Source organism: Xenopus laevis, chromosome 3S (genome assembly GCF_017654675.1).
Source record: "Xenopus laevis strain J_2021 chromosome 3S, Xenopus_laevis_v10.1, whole genome shotgun sequence".
NCBI lineage: Eukaryota > Metazoa > Chordata > Amphibia > Anura > Pipidae > Xenopus > Xenopus laevis.
Window position 1 is genome coordinate 26,306,030 of NC_054376.1, and position 15,139 is coordinate 26,321,168.

Below are 15,139 nucleotides of genomic sequence, written 5' to 3' on the forward strand. Positions count from 1 at the left end.
AGTCGGTTAGGAATTGTGCGCTGGGCCCCTCTGAATATTTGTCTGTGGGGGGCCCAGCTCTGACTAATTACTCCTCACTAGTGAATGTGTAAACACCATTCATGTCTATCTGACCCAAGCCTTAACCTAGACATACATGGCAATATCCAATTGTTTGGCAGATTTTGACCAATGTGGTGGGTTAGCTTGGGTTGTTTTGAGCCCACCAGAAAACTTTAGACCATAGTCCCACTCTTGTAACTATGTTTTCCTCCTTTCCTCGTTCAACATCTTTATTCTTCTAGTCTCGTTTATTTACATACAATAATCTCTCCTTCCATCTATGTACCCTTTTTGTTCCCATACAGTAAGAGGGAATGACCATTAAATAGGCCAAATAATAAGGAGCAGGAGGGTCCACTGACACCTGGGCCCACAAGAGTTTTCTTGGTATCCTGGTGTGCTAGTCCAACAATGGTGGTATCCAGCTAGCCAAATGGTTAGATTTTTAAACTTGGCCTTAAGCAAGAATAGTCAAATAGCCTTCATCATCCCTTTTACTCTTAATATACACAACTTGTATTAGTTCTGTGCCTGCTAGTGTCCATTAATTTACAGAGCCTGCAGGGCATATATCATGCATTCCTGATACTAGAAAAGAGATGGGAGAATAATCAGTCTTGAAGGGGGGGGGGTCACCTTTAAGTAGAATAGCCAGTTCTAAGAAACTTTTTTATTGACCTTGTTTTTTTAGAGTTTTTGAATTATTTTCATTCTTCTTCTGACTGTTTCCAACTTTCAAATGGGGGTTGCTGACCCCATCTTAAAAACAAATGCTCTGGAAGGCTATACATTTATAGTTTTTGCTACTTTTTACTATTCATCTTTCTATTTAGACCCTCTCCTATTCATATTCTAGTCTCATTCAAATCAGTGCGTGGTTGCTAGGTTTAGTTGATGCTAAATATAAAGGTAAATAACTCAAGAACACAAAGAATGATGATCCTAACTGCAAATTGTCTCTCTCTACATCATACTAGAAGTTAATTAAAAGGTGAACAACCCATTTAAAGTGGTCACACGTGAGTAGATTGATTCAGACTGATTCAGCAGCTTATCCACAACAACCCAACCCGATACCTGGCAAAAATCGTCAAGGTCCGCATTTGCTCGTTGATGTGGCACTTGATTTGATGGCTGGTATTACAGCAATTATGATCCTATCGTTGGCCCAAGGGCAGGGATCCCCAACCTTTTGAACCCGTGAGCAACATTCAGAAGTAAAAGGAGTTGGGGAGCAACGCTAGCATAAAAAATGTTCTTGGGGTGCCAAATAAGGGCTGTGATTGGCCATTTAGTAGCCCCTATGTGGATTGTCAACCTACATTGAGGCTCTGTTTGGCAGTAAACCTGGTTTTTATACAGCCAAAACTTTCCTCCAAGCCAGGAATTCAAAAAGAAGCACCTCCTTTGAGGACACTGAGAGCAACATCCAAGGGGTTGGAGAGCAACATGTTGCTCGCGAGCTACTGGTTGGGGATCACTGCCCAAGGGCATAAAAATCGGATCAGCTTGATGTTTTCCACCTCAAAATGAGCATATCATTTAAATACCCCCTCAATTGGTGACCTCACCACGTGAGAGGGTCTTATAATGTATGGCCAGCTAAATGTATGGCCAGCTTAATTCTCCCTTGGGTTTGGTGCTGAAATGCTGGGGCCAGATCATAAGGTCTTGTATATGCCTTTGTTTGAGAGAGGGGTTTCCAGTATTTTGTAATGGAAGGCTTGTAACTGTTTTTAGCCAAGCCAAACATAGCCATACTGGTGGCAGCTGCATGTGTAATGCTGAGTGGCAACCTTAATAAGTGAAAGACAATCTGACTCATTGGTGTGAAATCTCACTCACTGTCACTCACAGATATCTATCACTTTTCTGAGCAATGCCAGAATTCCCAGTCATTCATTTTCTTGGGGTTTGGGCATAAAACCCCAATGAGTCTGCACTGATAAATGTACTTGTCTGTGGTTCAAAACCCATTACTTAATTTGGCTATAAGCTGGACTTTATAGTCTTTCTCCTGCACTATGGATTTGTTAAAACTAAGACTTCCCCTGCCATTTTGCCTTGTTCCATTGTATTAGGTTAGGTGGTAATAATATTGCTGTAGATCTACAGCAGTGGTCTCCAACCAGTGGCTTAAATAAGGTGGCCATAGACATTTCAATTAGGATATTTCCTGGAAAAGATCCTTCCAAAAAAGATCATTTGTTTCAATACACATGTGTAGAGCTGCATCTTCAGACATACAGGTAGAAACAATAGAATTCTACCTGTATCTGATGATTCAGCACTAACAATGGCCGATATTCAACGTCCGATCAAAATTTTCCGACCAGCCCTATTGACAAACTGACCGATATCCAAGTCTTCTGCCAATATCAGTCAGCTCGTCTTCCACCATTCATGCACTTAATGTGGTACAAAAAATTGTTTGTACAATATTATCAGTGCGTCTATGGCCACCATTATGAGCAATAAGTTGCCCACCAAACCCTTGGATGTTGCTCCCAGTGGCCTCAAAGCAGTTGCTTATATTTAAATTCCAGACTTGGATGCAAGTTTTGGTTCCAAAAAGAAAAACAACTGATTTATGGCTAAACAGAGCCTCCTGTAGGCTGCCAATTCACATAGGGCAACTGAATAGCCAATCATATATATCTTTATTTGGCACCCTCCAGGAACTTTTTTCATGCTTGTGTTGCTCCCCAACTCTTTTTACATTTGAATGTCGCTCACAGGTAAAACAAAGTTTGGGGACCCCTGCTCTACAAGATAACCAAGTCACACAGAGACTACACTTTGACCTAATTCTACACTGTATCACTAGCTATGCACACGCTTACACAAGCACACCCAAGGCACTGCAAGGAAACTCAGGGACCCACATACAACCTTTGCAGCTATGCAGGCATAGGTGCCCCATACAAAAGTTTTTTTTTTAATGAATTTATTATTTTTCCTACTCAGTTATTCCTTTCAGCACTGCAGTGCCAATGGTTAATTGTGTGTGTGTGTGTTGGGTAGGGGGGCTGACATTATTTCTACTGACTGTATCCGCCCTAAAATAAATGACCCACATCTTGAAACCATTGTAATATATGAAATAGAATACTAATACCTGTTAGAACAGCCAGAACTTTGTGTTATATGTAATTACTTGTAAGTCTATGAATGCTGGGACAGTTAGGGCAGCAAGAAATCCAAATGTCTTTGTGCAGTATCCTTGTGACTCCTTCTTATCCTTGGGGGTGAAAGCTTTTAACACATAGAGTCCGTCTCAGACAGCTGTCGGTGTGCGAGAGGGAACTTACCAATTATCAGCGTCCAGAATAACTTAGGGCACTCATCTAACATCATCTGACACTGCAACAGGTATGGGGTCAGTGCAAGCTGTCACTCACCAGTAGCTGCCAATGTGACACTGTGCAGCCCCTTACAATTAAGTGTGAGAGTGACAGAGAGTAATTATCATCAAGTGCAAGACTGACAGAGAGATCACCATCAATTAATGTGGAAACAATGTCAAAAATTCATATTGTGTTTACATATTATGTAATGCTTTACAGGGAGCGTTTAATTATTCACCAAAGAGCTTACCATTCACCGCAGACACAGGTTTTGGTAGCCATATAAATGTATGTAAATGTAAAATAGCCGAGAATGCTCTGCTAAGGCCTTTCGCTATATACATTATATTCTTTTTACATTATTTATTTTAATTTGCATGATATTAGCAGTTTTACACTGCTGATATAATGTATTTGTTACATAAGAGCAGTTGCAGTTTAATTGTTGGTGGTATTTTTAGTTTAACTTTGGGACGGTATGCACAGGGAGAACATACCAACTTAGCATCGGCACTAAAAACCATATAAACAAATATCATTTACACAGTGCACACAAGCTTTAATAAGGTCAATCACAAGTCTAGTTGGGGGTGAAACACATTAGGCTTGCTACTTATGACAAAGCTTTAACAGGGCAGGGCCAAATTTCTTTTGTGTCTTCTTATTGCCAGCAGTGTGAGTTCATTACCTTGGCAGCTTAAGTTTATTTACTTCTCTGTAAAGTGACACTCAGTAGCCAGTGCACTGCACTCCAGACTGCTATTTGTACCCAGCTGTACCCAAAACATGACTGCTACCAAGCCAGGTCTGGCAAACTGTGGATTCTGGCATATGCCAGAGGGGCAGCTGTAAAATGACATAGACTGTCACTATTTATTGGGATAGTGGAAGACTGTCTGGGCCTCTGTGTACTTAAAATGCCAGGGCCTACTTTGAATCCCAGTCCCAGGCCTGGGCCCATATTTACAGTATGTAAAGGCAGCAAAGACCCAGTGGTAGGGTGTCGGGATTCTAGAAAGCTACACAGCTTCTTCAGCCATCTAAACACTCAAGACTGGAAGACTATTGATTTGCTTACCTGGACTAACAACATATTCATGTGAGTGCTTTAAACCATAATTATCCTTTTACTTTCTTGCAGGGGCGTAACTACAGAGGAAGCAGTCCTTGCGGCTGCAGGGGGCCCAGGAGGTATGGGGACCCCATGAGGATCAAATAAAGAGAAATTTCAACATATAGAACAGGACAACCTTTGGATATTTTGGGGGCCCTATAACTAATTTACTGTGGGGCCCACTAACATCTAGTTACATCACTGCTTTCTTGCTTCCACTGTGATCGGCTTTGGGTTTCTTATACTTGGGCTGAACCACGATAATTCATTGAGCTTACATTACATTAATACAATTGCTGGGCTGGTGCATTTGCTGATGTATGTCTATTTTAAGGTTTTCTGCAGCCAGGTCTGGACTGGCATTCAAAATAGGCCATGGCATTTCAGATACACACAGAGCCAAATAAACGCCTAGGTCCTGGCTCCTGGGTCACACTTATTTCTGCCTGGCCCTGCTGAATGCTTTTCCATGTGTGCCCAGTAACACCAAAAAAAAAAGTGTGTATGAAAGTAATTATAATTTAATGTACCATTGCCCTGTACTGGTAAAATATCTGTGTTTGCTTCACAAAAGTTACTACAGTTTATCCGGAGGGGGCAATCATTCAACATGGAGAATAGGCACAGGTCACATAGCAGATAACAGATAAGTGTTTTATCTGCTATGTATCCTGTGCATTTCTCCTTTTTTTCCAACTTGAATGGCTGCCCCCATGGCTACACAGCAGCATTTTATATAAAATATAAGGGTGTTTCTGAAGCAAACACAAAACGTTACCCATACAGGGCAACAGTACATTATATTTTAATTACTTTGATACACTTTTATTTTTTGGTGTTACTGTTCCTTTGGATGGGTGCATTGCCTGCAATTTTTGTAAGAGAGCTGGCTCCCCACTTTAAAGCCCACCCATCCCAGCCCATGTTTCCAAATTCACCACACTTCTACAGCAGCACATATTGCTACCATGACTGCAAGACAAGTTCTGTTATAGTGGGGCGGGACTTTAAATTGCATTGTCATTTATTTATATGTACCTAGGACCCCAGCACTGCAAAGCAGCAATGATACCCACAGTGCCATTATGCTGCCCACTCCCAATATGTTTAAAATAAAAAAATAAATGTTTATAGAGAGTGGCTCATAGCAGCTTCTTCCTATTCCATATAGATAAATTAACATATCTTTGTGACTTATATATACACATACAGACACTTAGGGGCAGATTTACTAAGTTCGAGTGATGGTTCGAATTTCAAAAAATTCTAATTATAAAGTGAATTTTTGGGTACTTCGACCATCGAATAGGCTATATTCGACCATTCGACTTCGATACGAACGATTCAAAGTAAAAATCGTTCGACTATTGGACAATTCAATAATCGAAGTACTGTCTCTTTAAAAAAAACTTCGACTTCATACTTCGCCAAATTAAAGCTACCAAAGTGCAATGTTAGCCTATGGGGACCTTCCAGAGCACTTTTCTAAGTTTTTTTTTGGTCAAATAGAAATCCTTCGCTCGATCGCTAAAAATCTTTGAATCGTTTGATTCGAATGATTTTTATTCGACCGCAGGATTGCCAAATTTGTTGAAAAAACTTGAAATTCGATATTCGAATTCGAAGTTTTTTAATTTGATGGTCAAAGTTTTTTGTACTTCGAAATCGACCCTTGATAAATCTGCCCCTTATAGTAAATTCACACTGCTTTTATTTAAAACTTGTTTTTTTTGGGATAATTAACAAAAGATGTTAATGTAAGCAATATAACTTTATTAGGGCAATGGCTGCCATGATTACTTTCGTGCTTGCAGCTGCAATTTTCAGAAACACACACACACATATATTTATAAAGTGCATTTCTTTGACCCATGAACACAGCTTCTTTTATAATACTCTGGTCAAAGAAAAAAAATGTTCAACGAAATTCCACAAAAAGCCATTTTCAGCTGTCATTTGTCATTTCCTTACCAGATGCCAAAACCTTAAACGGGGAAGACATATTTCTCTGCACCCCCAACTTCCTGACCGGCCTTATACAGTAAATACATACTGACACCAAAAAGTATACATTTTTTACATCTATCTTAATATTTGCCTTCCATGCTACTTGTAATTTTGCCATAAAGAATTTGCCCAATGCTTTTACATTGCCCGTGTTTGTCTATAAGAGGGCTGCCATATTTGTGCAGCAGGAGTCCTTTAGCATTAGACATTTTAACTGTCAGGCTGAGGTGGGACAGTCAGGTTGGCAAAACAGTCAGGTTTAGGAACTTCAACTAACAATTACTTACAAAAACAGACCTCTCAGAAACAAACGATCAACATGACCTATAGGTAACTTTACATGTGCATTCATATTTTAAAAAGCATTTTTTTAGTGTCAGTATCACCTTTATCTGCATAAATAAAGTCCAAGGGAAAAATGTGCTGATGAAAAGCAGGACAGCTGAATCTCAGGTCCCACTAAGGGCTCTGGCAAATGGGCGTTTTGTCAGGAGGAGGGTCTTTTGTGTGAGTTAATGCAGCTCTTGCTTTGTTATATGTTTTTACTCACTGCGTTACTTGTAACCACAGAACGCAGGTAGAATGCATGACGTAACACGGCCATGCCGCACTTTCTTGATTAGCGGGGCCCCCTGCTTTCTGAGAGCCGCTGACTTTGGGAAGGCAGGACAGGAACACAAGTGGAGCTATCTTCTGTCCATTACTTCCCCTTATTGGTCACTGAGTTTAAGTCCCGGTTGAGCTGCTCAGGGATTGGATAGCTGAGGTTTGAACGTCTCCTCCAGCTCATCCAATCACCATGCAGCTTTACTTGAAATTCTGTGACCGATAAGGGAAGAAAATGCTGTCACTGAAAGAAGATGCAGCCACCTGTGCTCCCCTCCTCCCTTCTGTAGTTGGCAGCTCACTGACAGCAGGTGGGCCACACTAATGAAGTAAGTGCAACATGGCAGGGCCCCCCTAAAGGTAACCCTTTGTGGTCCCTGTTGTGTGGTGGGGCCCTGGGCACCAAATTTTTTTAAACTTCTTGGGGGGGGGGCAAGTTTTTTTTACATGGACGTTTAAGGGGGGCCCTGGCCACCAACTTTTTTCCCCATGTGAGGTCCTAGCCACCAATATTTTTTAATGGGGGGCCCTGACCACGAATGGTTTTTTTTAAGGCGAGGGGCCCTGACCACCAATATTTTTTGTGGGAACCATAGCCACCAATGTTTTTTTTTTTTTTAGTGTGTTATGGGGGGTGTACCTGTGGGGTGGGGAGGGCAGACCTGTAGGTGGGGCTTGTGGTGGGCACAGCCCAGGGGGCCTAGGAAATTTTTTCGTATGGGGCCCTGCGATTTCTGATGGCAGCCCTGCTGCCAGGTAACATTTTAGAAAAAAAAATGATTGTATCCGGACTATCCGCCAACCAGAGTGTGCCACCTCTGGTGGGGTAAAAATATTCAAAGTGACAGGTAACATTTAAGCTTGCAATGGCCTAAATTCCATTTTTACATAAATTCACGGTGTCCCCGTGATGTTTACATATTAAAGCAAACTTTGATGAAGTTAGAGGAGGAATACAATATCACTTTGGTAATTACGCCCGAGTATACTAGTGGAGGAGGATGATTAATTCCAATAAATGGCAGAGAAGGCCACAAAAAATCGTGAAAAAGCCAGGAAAATGTTAAATCAGGGAAATGTATTATGCATAAAATACTGTATAGGTGGGACCACAAAGTATGCGGAAAAACTTAAAATGGGGGGATGCAAAATTGAGGTTTCACTGTAAATACATCTGTTTAAAAAAGCTGGGGTTGTAATTTGTTTGTCCCTCTGGGACTCCCCTGTAATCTCTCAACATTTTATTTAACCCACATAGTCCTACAAAGCTGTGCCTCTTGTTAGGGGGAAACAATGAGGGGCAGTAAGCAAGTGATTAATTGTCTGGATTCCAGAACCGTGTTTTTTTTTTTTTTCTTCTTCTTTTTCTTTCCAGGGATTTTCAATAAAGAAACATTGTTTTCTGTCACTTTCTTTCCAGCTCTGGAAAAGACGCTGACAGATTTTGGCAGGCCACTCCCATGGAGCTTTGCTTGGGGAGAAGAAGGAGGTAGAGGGTGGAGGAGATGGGGGGAGAAAAGGAGGAGAAAGGGAAAAGAGGACAGAAAGGAAGAGTAAATTGAGAAGTCTTTGGGGGTCCATTCCCCCCTTGTGCCCTTTTTTATTAACTCAGTATGACAGGCGAAAAATAGGAGCCACTCTGTGTGAGCCCTGTGCTGCAAATAGGCGGGAGCTAAAGGAAAAATGGACAGCTAGAGATGTAATGTAGAGATAAAGTGAACGTGATAGACTTTTCAGTTCATGCAGATCTTGCAAAGGATACAGAAGTGCCATCAACTGGCCTCATAACTCCTAGTAAAGTGCTCATTTATCTCTCTATAATGAATATTTTTGCCATACAACCCTCAGCATGCTGCCAATGGCTAAACAACCCAGCTATTTAGGAGAAGGGGTGCTGGGAGTTATAGGTTAACAGCATGCTGCTCACTATTTGCTGAAAGGGCTTTATTCCAACCAATCGTATAACTAAAACAGTACAACCTCTGGATATGTTTGGGGCCCTCAAATTCATTTGCTATGCGGCCCAGTATTATCTAGTTACACCACTGTGTGCAAAATACACACAAATACTTGCCACTTTATTTGTGATGGATGAGGTCTCAGGAAAATAAAATAAGAACCTTGTTTCAAAGCAAAAAGTGCAGTCCAGCAACAGTTAGAACTACCACTCCCAGGATTCCTCAGAAGATCCAAAGGTTGTGTAGAGTCCAGTCTGAGTCACTAAAAATATTGGACTGTGTATAGGGTGTTGACATCTGGTCAAGGATTGGCAAGATATCTATTGATCAGCTTTAAATAATCCTGTATGTATATGTAGCTCTCCAACGTGGGGGGAAAGTTTTCATGCATAACTAGATGAAATAGTATTCCAGTGTCGCAAAGCAGTGGGTTCTTTCACAGGCAAATTGGGAAACCACTTTTGTGGGCCTTCTGAATACCTTTACTAAACTGTAAATATCCAGTCTGATTTGATCAGTCCAAGTAAGGGCAGCAATAAACAGTGGTTCATGTTTAAGTTAACTTTTAGTATGTTATAAAATGCTTTTCAACTTTTCAACTGGCCTTCATTTTTTCTTTTTTGTAGTTTTGGAATTATCTGCCTTCTTCTGACTCTTTCAAATGGGGATCACTGACCCCATCTAAAAAACAAATGCTCTGTAAGGGTATACATTTATTGTTCTTGCTAACTTGTATTCTTCTTTCTATTCAGGCCTCTCCTATTCATATTCAAATCAACAAATGGTTGTTAGGGTAATTTGGACCCTAGCAACCAGATTGCCAAAATTGCAAACTGGAGAGTTGCTGAATAAAAAGCTAAATAACCAAAATCAATGGTTTCTGGCCGCAGCTCTGCAGGTCTCCAAACCTGCACCTCCCCTGATAGTTACACCATTATATATAAAAATTGCTGTTATCTTTTTCTTGAAGTGCTCCATGTAAAGGTGGCCTGTGAGATTCTGTTAGTACTGAGTTGTTGTTTTCTTTCTACCCTCGGTGTATGTATGTATTTATGTATGTATGCATGTATAACTTTATTTGTAAAGCGTTAAGGAGCCGCATCGCTGTACAGTGCAAAAAAATACAATATATATATATATATATGTATACACGGGGAAGACAAATCAAATAATAAATATATACAGAATCATATCAGGACAAAGAGCTTAAAAGAGAAGGAAACCCAGTAGAAAAAAAACCCCTTATTCCCCACATAGACCCCCCTCCCTCCTGGCTAACTGCTCCCCCCCCGGAGAAATGCCCCATACTTTATACTTACCCCTCGTCGCAGATTTTGGCAGCGGACTTCACGGCATTCATCTCCCAGGTCTTTGGTAAGCTGACTGGGAGATCGGTATGTCGGTGCATGCGCAGTTGGAGCAGTTTGCAGGTTCGTAACAACTGCACATGCACCGAAATTGACGGAGATTGCCGATCTCCCAGTCATCTTACCGAAGACCCGGAAGATGATTGCCGTGACGTCCGCTGCCAGAATCTGCAACAAGGGGTAAGTATTAAGTATGGGGCATTTCCCCGGTGGGGCAGTTAGCCTTGGGGGGAGGAGGGCAGACCCGGACTGGCAATCTGTGGGTTCTGGCAAATGCCAGATGGGCTGCTATAAGGACCCATAGAAAGTCGGTATTTAGTGGGCTGGTGAGGGCTGTTTGGGCCTCTATGTGGGCTAATTGGGCCTCTGTGTACCTGAAATGCCAGGGCCTATTTTAATTCTCAGTCCAGACCTGGAGGAGGGTCTACATGGGGTGGGGGTACATGGTTTTTTTCTACATGGTTTCCTTCTCTTTAAAGTGCTATGTGGTAAGAGACATAGTGGGAAGGAGGCCCCTTCCCCATAGAGCTTACAGTCTAAGTCAGTGATCCCCAACCAGTAGCTCGCGAGCAACATGTTGCTCTCCAACCCCTTGGATGTTGCTCCCAGTGGCCTCAAAGCAGGTGCTTGTTTTTGAATTCCAGGCTTGGAGGCAAGTTTTAGTTGCATAAAAACAAGGTGTACTGCCAAACAGAGTCTCAATGTAGGTTGACAATCCACATAGGGGCTACTAAATGGCCAATCACAGCCCTTATCTGGCACCCCAGGAACATGTTTCATGCTAGTGTTGCTCCCCAACTCCTTTTACTTCTGAATGTTGCTCATGGGTTCTAAAGGTTGGGAATCCCTGGTCTAAGTGAAGCTTCGGGTGGAAGGGCTGGGGAGGCAGAGCGGGATTTGCGACTCAGGAGGGGTGTGGTGCCCCAGTGGTCCCAGACCCCCCCAGTCCAACAATGATTATACTAGAAACAGTATGCCCCGAGTGTTGGGGGCCCCCTGCCATATTCCCATGCGAATACAGGGCCAGGCTGAGTAAAAATAGCCATACATGCAACATGCTTATCTTTCTCTAGTTTCACCATGAAAGTGGTGGGCCAAATAAAGCTTTATGCAAGACAAGGGCAGTACTGAATAAATGGACACCAAAAAGAATTGTGGGAGCACTCCAAGGCCAAGAAAAAAAACATAAATAACAATGGAAGTGCAACTGATCTGGCCACATTAGCTACTAACATACAAAAGGGGTTTGCTCAGTGCACATTAATGCAAGAGCAATATGGATAGGTTTTTTTTTGTGGGAGGACATGTATCCACTCCTTCAATATTTACTCTGGGCCAACCAATGCCTTTAAATGGCTCTAGTCAAAGTGGCCTATGTGATAGGCTGAAAGATTCCGTCAGCGCTAGAATGAGCCATTAGCTAAAGTGAATGTGTTTTTCTTTGACCTAAGGGACCCAGGTCCATGTGTGGTCATGTTAAATACAAAGCTGGCTAATTGTTTTGGCTATTATCAGTCAGATTGCAAGGGAAAAAAGGGGCTAGCTGTAGCTGTGATTTTCTTCTTTTTGAGTGGGGAAAAATACATAGCACACACCTTCAGTTGACAGTGGGAGGATGGGTGGGAGCTGCAGTTCCACAACAGGGACAGAGAGGAGCACTACCGTTACCACATAGTTCATCTGTCCCAGGTGCTGGTAAAAAAAAAATATATATTTTTTATAGATACAATGGAAATATTGTTAATATTAACATGTATTTATACAGTAATATTCTGCAGTGCTGTACAATGTACATACAGATTTACATACAAAAACAGCCAGTAGGTATAAAACGGCCAAATGAGCTCACAATTTAAATATAAATATATAGATTTATATATATTAGATATATGTGCCATTTCATCTCAAAATCTTGACTTCTGTGATGGAATGGACTGTATATCACCAACAGGATCAGACTGGGCTAGCGAGACACCGGAAAAAAACCCAGTGGGCCCTGCAGCAACTGGGGGGGGAGACCCTGGACACCTGGCTGCAACACCGACCTAGGCTAAGACCGGACTGGATAGCAATGGTTCAAAGCAAGAAGGTCAGTTAGGGTAAGATATGGAGTAGATGTATATTTGTTGCCTTATATATTCCTAAACTTATGACTGACACCATGTTTTCCTATATCTGTAACTTCGTTATGAACTAAGGGGGACTCTGAACAAAGGCCAGCTTTTTGGGCAGGTCCAGACTGGAATTTAAAATAGGCCCTGGCATTTTAAGTACACAGAGGCCCAGTAACGTAACTACAGGGCGTGGGGTCAGGGTGCAGGCCATTCAGCCGGGACCCCCCCTCTGGAAGAGATCATTGCGGTGGATTCACTGGTGGGCCTGACGGGGTGCAGGCCCTGGTGCAATCGCACCCCCCAGGGGTGATTTTGAAGCTGCTGCCTCACCCCCCCTCCTGCTCTGCGTTTACAAATCATCATTGTAGTGGGTCAAAGGGGGGCAGCATTGCTAGTGCAATGAGCGCAATACTTTAAAATAGGTTGATAGGTTAAAACCCGGAAATTTGGCTCTTTACAGGAGGTGGCTTTTTGCGGCCCCCTGTAACTGGCCCCTCGCTGCTGCCTGAGGTCAGGTTCTCACCTTGACTCATGGACGGAGCTGCCTTGCACCCCCCCCCAGTAGTTCCACCACTGCAGAGGCCCAAGCTGCCCCCACCAGCCCAATAAACAGATGTCTATGGTCATCTTACTACAGCAGCCCCTCTGCAGAACCCACAGATTGCCAGTACGGGCCTGCTTCTGGGGTGTGGGGGGATGGAACCAAAAAAATCCAACCAACACTGCCTTATAGGCTACAGTTTGCAGTATATTCTGTGTAGATGTCAGATATGTTTTTCACATTTACACTTATGATCATATGAGCCTTTTTCTATTGCTTAATTGTACATGATGTCATCTGACCTATTAATTCTTTTCTGTCTTATCTATTAACCCTCACAAGGCACCTCAGAACAGAGCACTTTTTGAACCATGAGCCCAGGTTCTATCGATCTAATCGTCATCTTTTCCAGGCATCCGGTGATTCTGATGATATGGGAACTTTACAGTTGTGGTGAGTCACAGATTTGTGTTATATTTGAACCTTGCTTGATCACGTCTAGGACAAGGGCCATATCATCTATGAGGTTCAAGACAAGAATTTTCAGCCTGTAGCTAGCCAGATGTTGCTGAGATAGAAACAACAGCAGCACTGGTTTTTGGGGAGCTATGAGAGCTGTAGTTGAACCTTACCAAGCAATGAAAACTTTACTTTAGCAACACGTGTTGTGTGTGCTAATAAATTAGCTGTGATCCTTAAAGGAACAGTTCAGTGTAGAAATAAAATCTGGGTAAATAGATAGGCTGTGCAAAATAAAAAAATGTTTCTAATATAGTTAGCCATAAATGTCATCTGGAGTGAGTGGATGTCTAACAGAACAGATCACAACTTTCTGCTTCTCAGCTCTCAACTACACGAGCGCTTTTACCTGCGATAGCATCCTTTCCGACGCGCTGAGATGAATTGCAGGCGTCACGTCAGATGTGCCGAATCTAAGGTAAGTAATAGGACTGACGCTGTCGCTGCGTGTATCCGACACCACTGTCAGATATGAATGCTGCATGTTGCGTCTTCATCCGAGGGTCGTGTCATGTCGGATGCACGCAACGACAACGTCTGACATTCCTATGACTTACCTTAGATTCAGCGCATCTGACGTGACGCCTGCGATTCATCTCAGCGTGTCGGAAAGGATGCTATCGCAGGTAAAAGCGCTTGTGTAGTTCTACCCTACAGGCCCAGACTGGCAATCTGTGGGTTCTGGCAAATGCCAGAGGGGCTGCTATAAGGTGCTATAGAAAGTCAGTATTCAGTGGGCTGGTGGGGACTGTTTGGGCCTCTATGTTCCTGAAATGCCAGGGCCTGTTTTAATTCTGAGTACGGACCTGCTACCCTAAGTCAGCGACTATAAGGGGGGCCACATGAGACATATCTGTTCAGTGAGTTTACAATTGATCCTCAGCATTCAGCTCAGATTCAAGCAACAGCTATGACCCATGTGCCCCCCCCCTAAAGTCACTGATTTTTGGATAACTAACTATATTAGAAACATTTTTATTTTGCACAGCCTATCTATTTACCCAGTTTTTATTTTTACACTGACCTGTTCCTTTAAAAGGGAGGTTCACCTTAAAGTTAACTTTTAATAGGTTATAGAATGGCCAGTTCTAATCATCTTTCCAATTGGTCTTCATTATTTATAGTTTTTTTTTTTAATTATTTGCCTTCTTCTTCTGACTCTTTCCAGCTTGCAAATGGGGGTCACTACCCCATCTAAAAAAACAAATACTCTGTAAGGCAAATGTATTGTTATTGCTACTTTTTATTACTCATCTTTCTATTCAGACCCTCTCCTGTTCATATTCCAGTCTCTTGTTCAAATCAATTTGGTAGCCCCCTTGTGGATGGCAGCCTACAGGAGGGTCTGTTCAGCAGTACCTGTGGTTTTTATGCAACCAAAACTTGCCTCTAAGCCAGAAATTCAAAAATAAGCTTTGAGACCACTGAGAGCAACATCCAAGAGTCAGAGAGTAACATGTTGCTCACAAGCCACTGGTTGGGGATCACTGCTCTACACCATACTAAAAGTTAATTTAAAGTTGA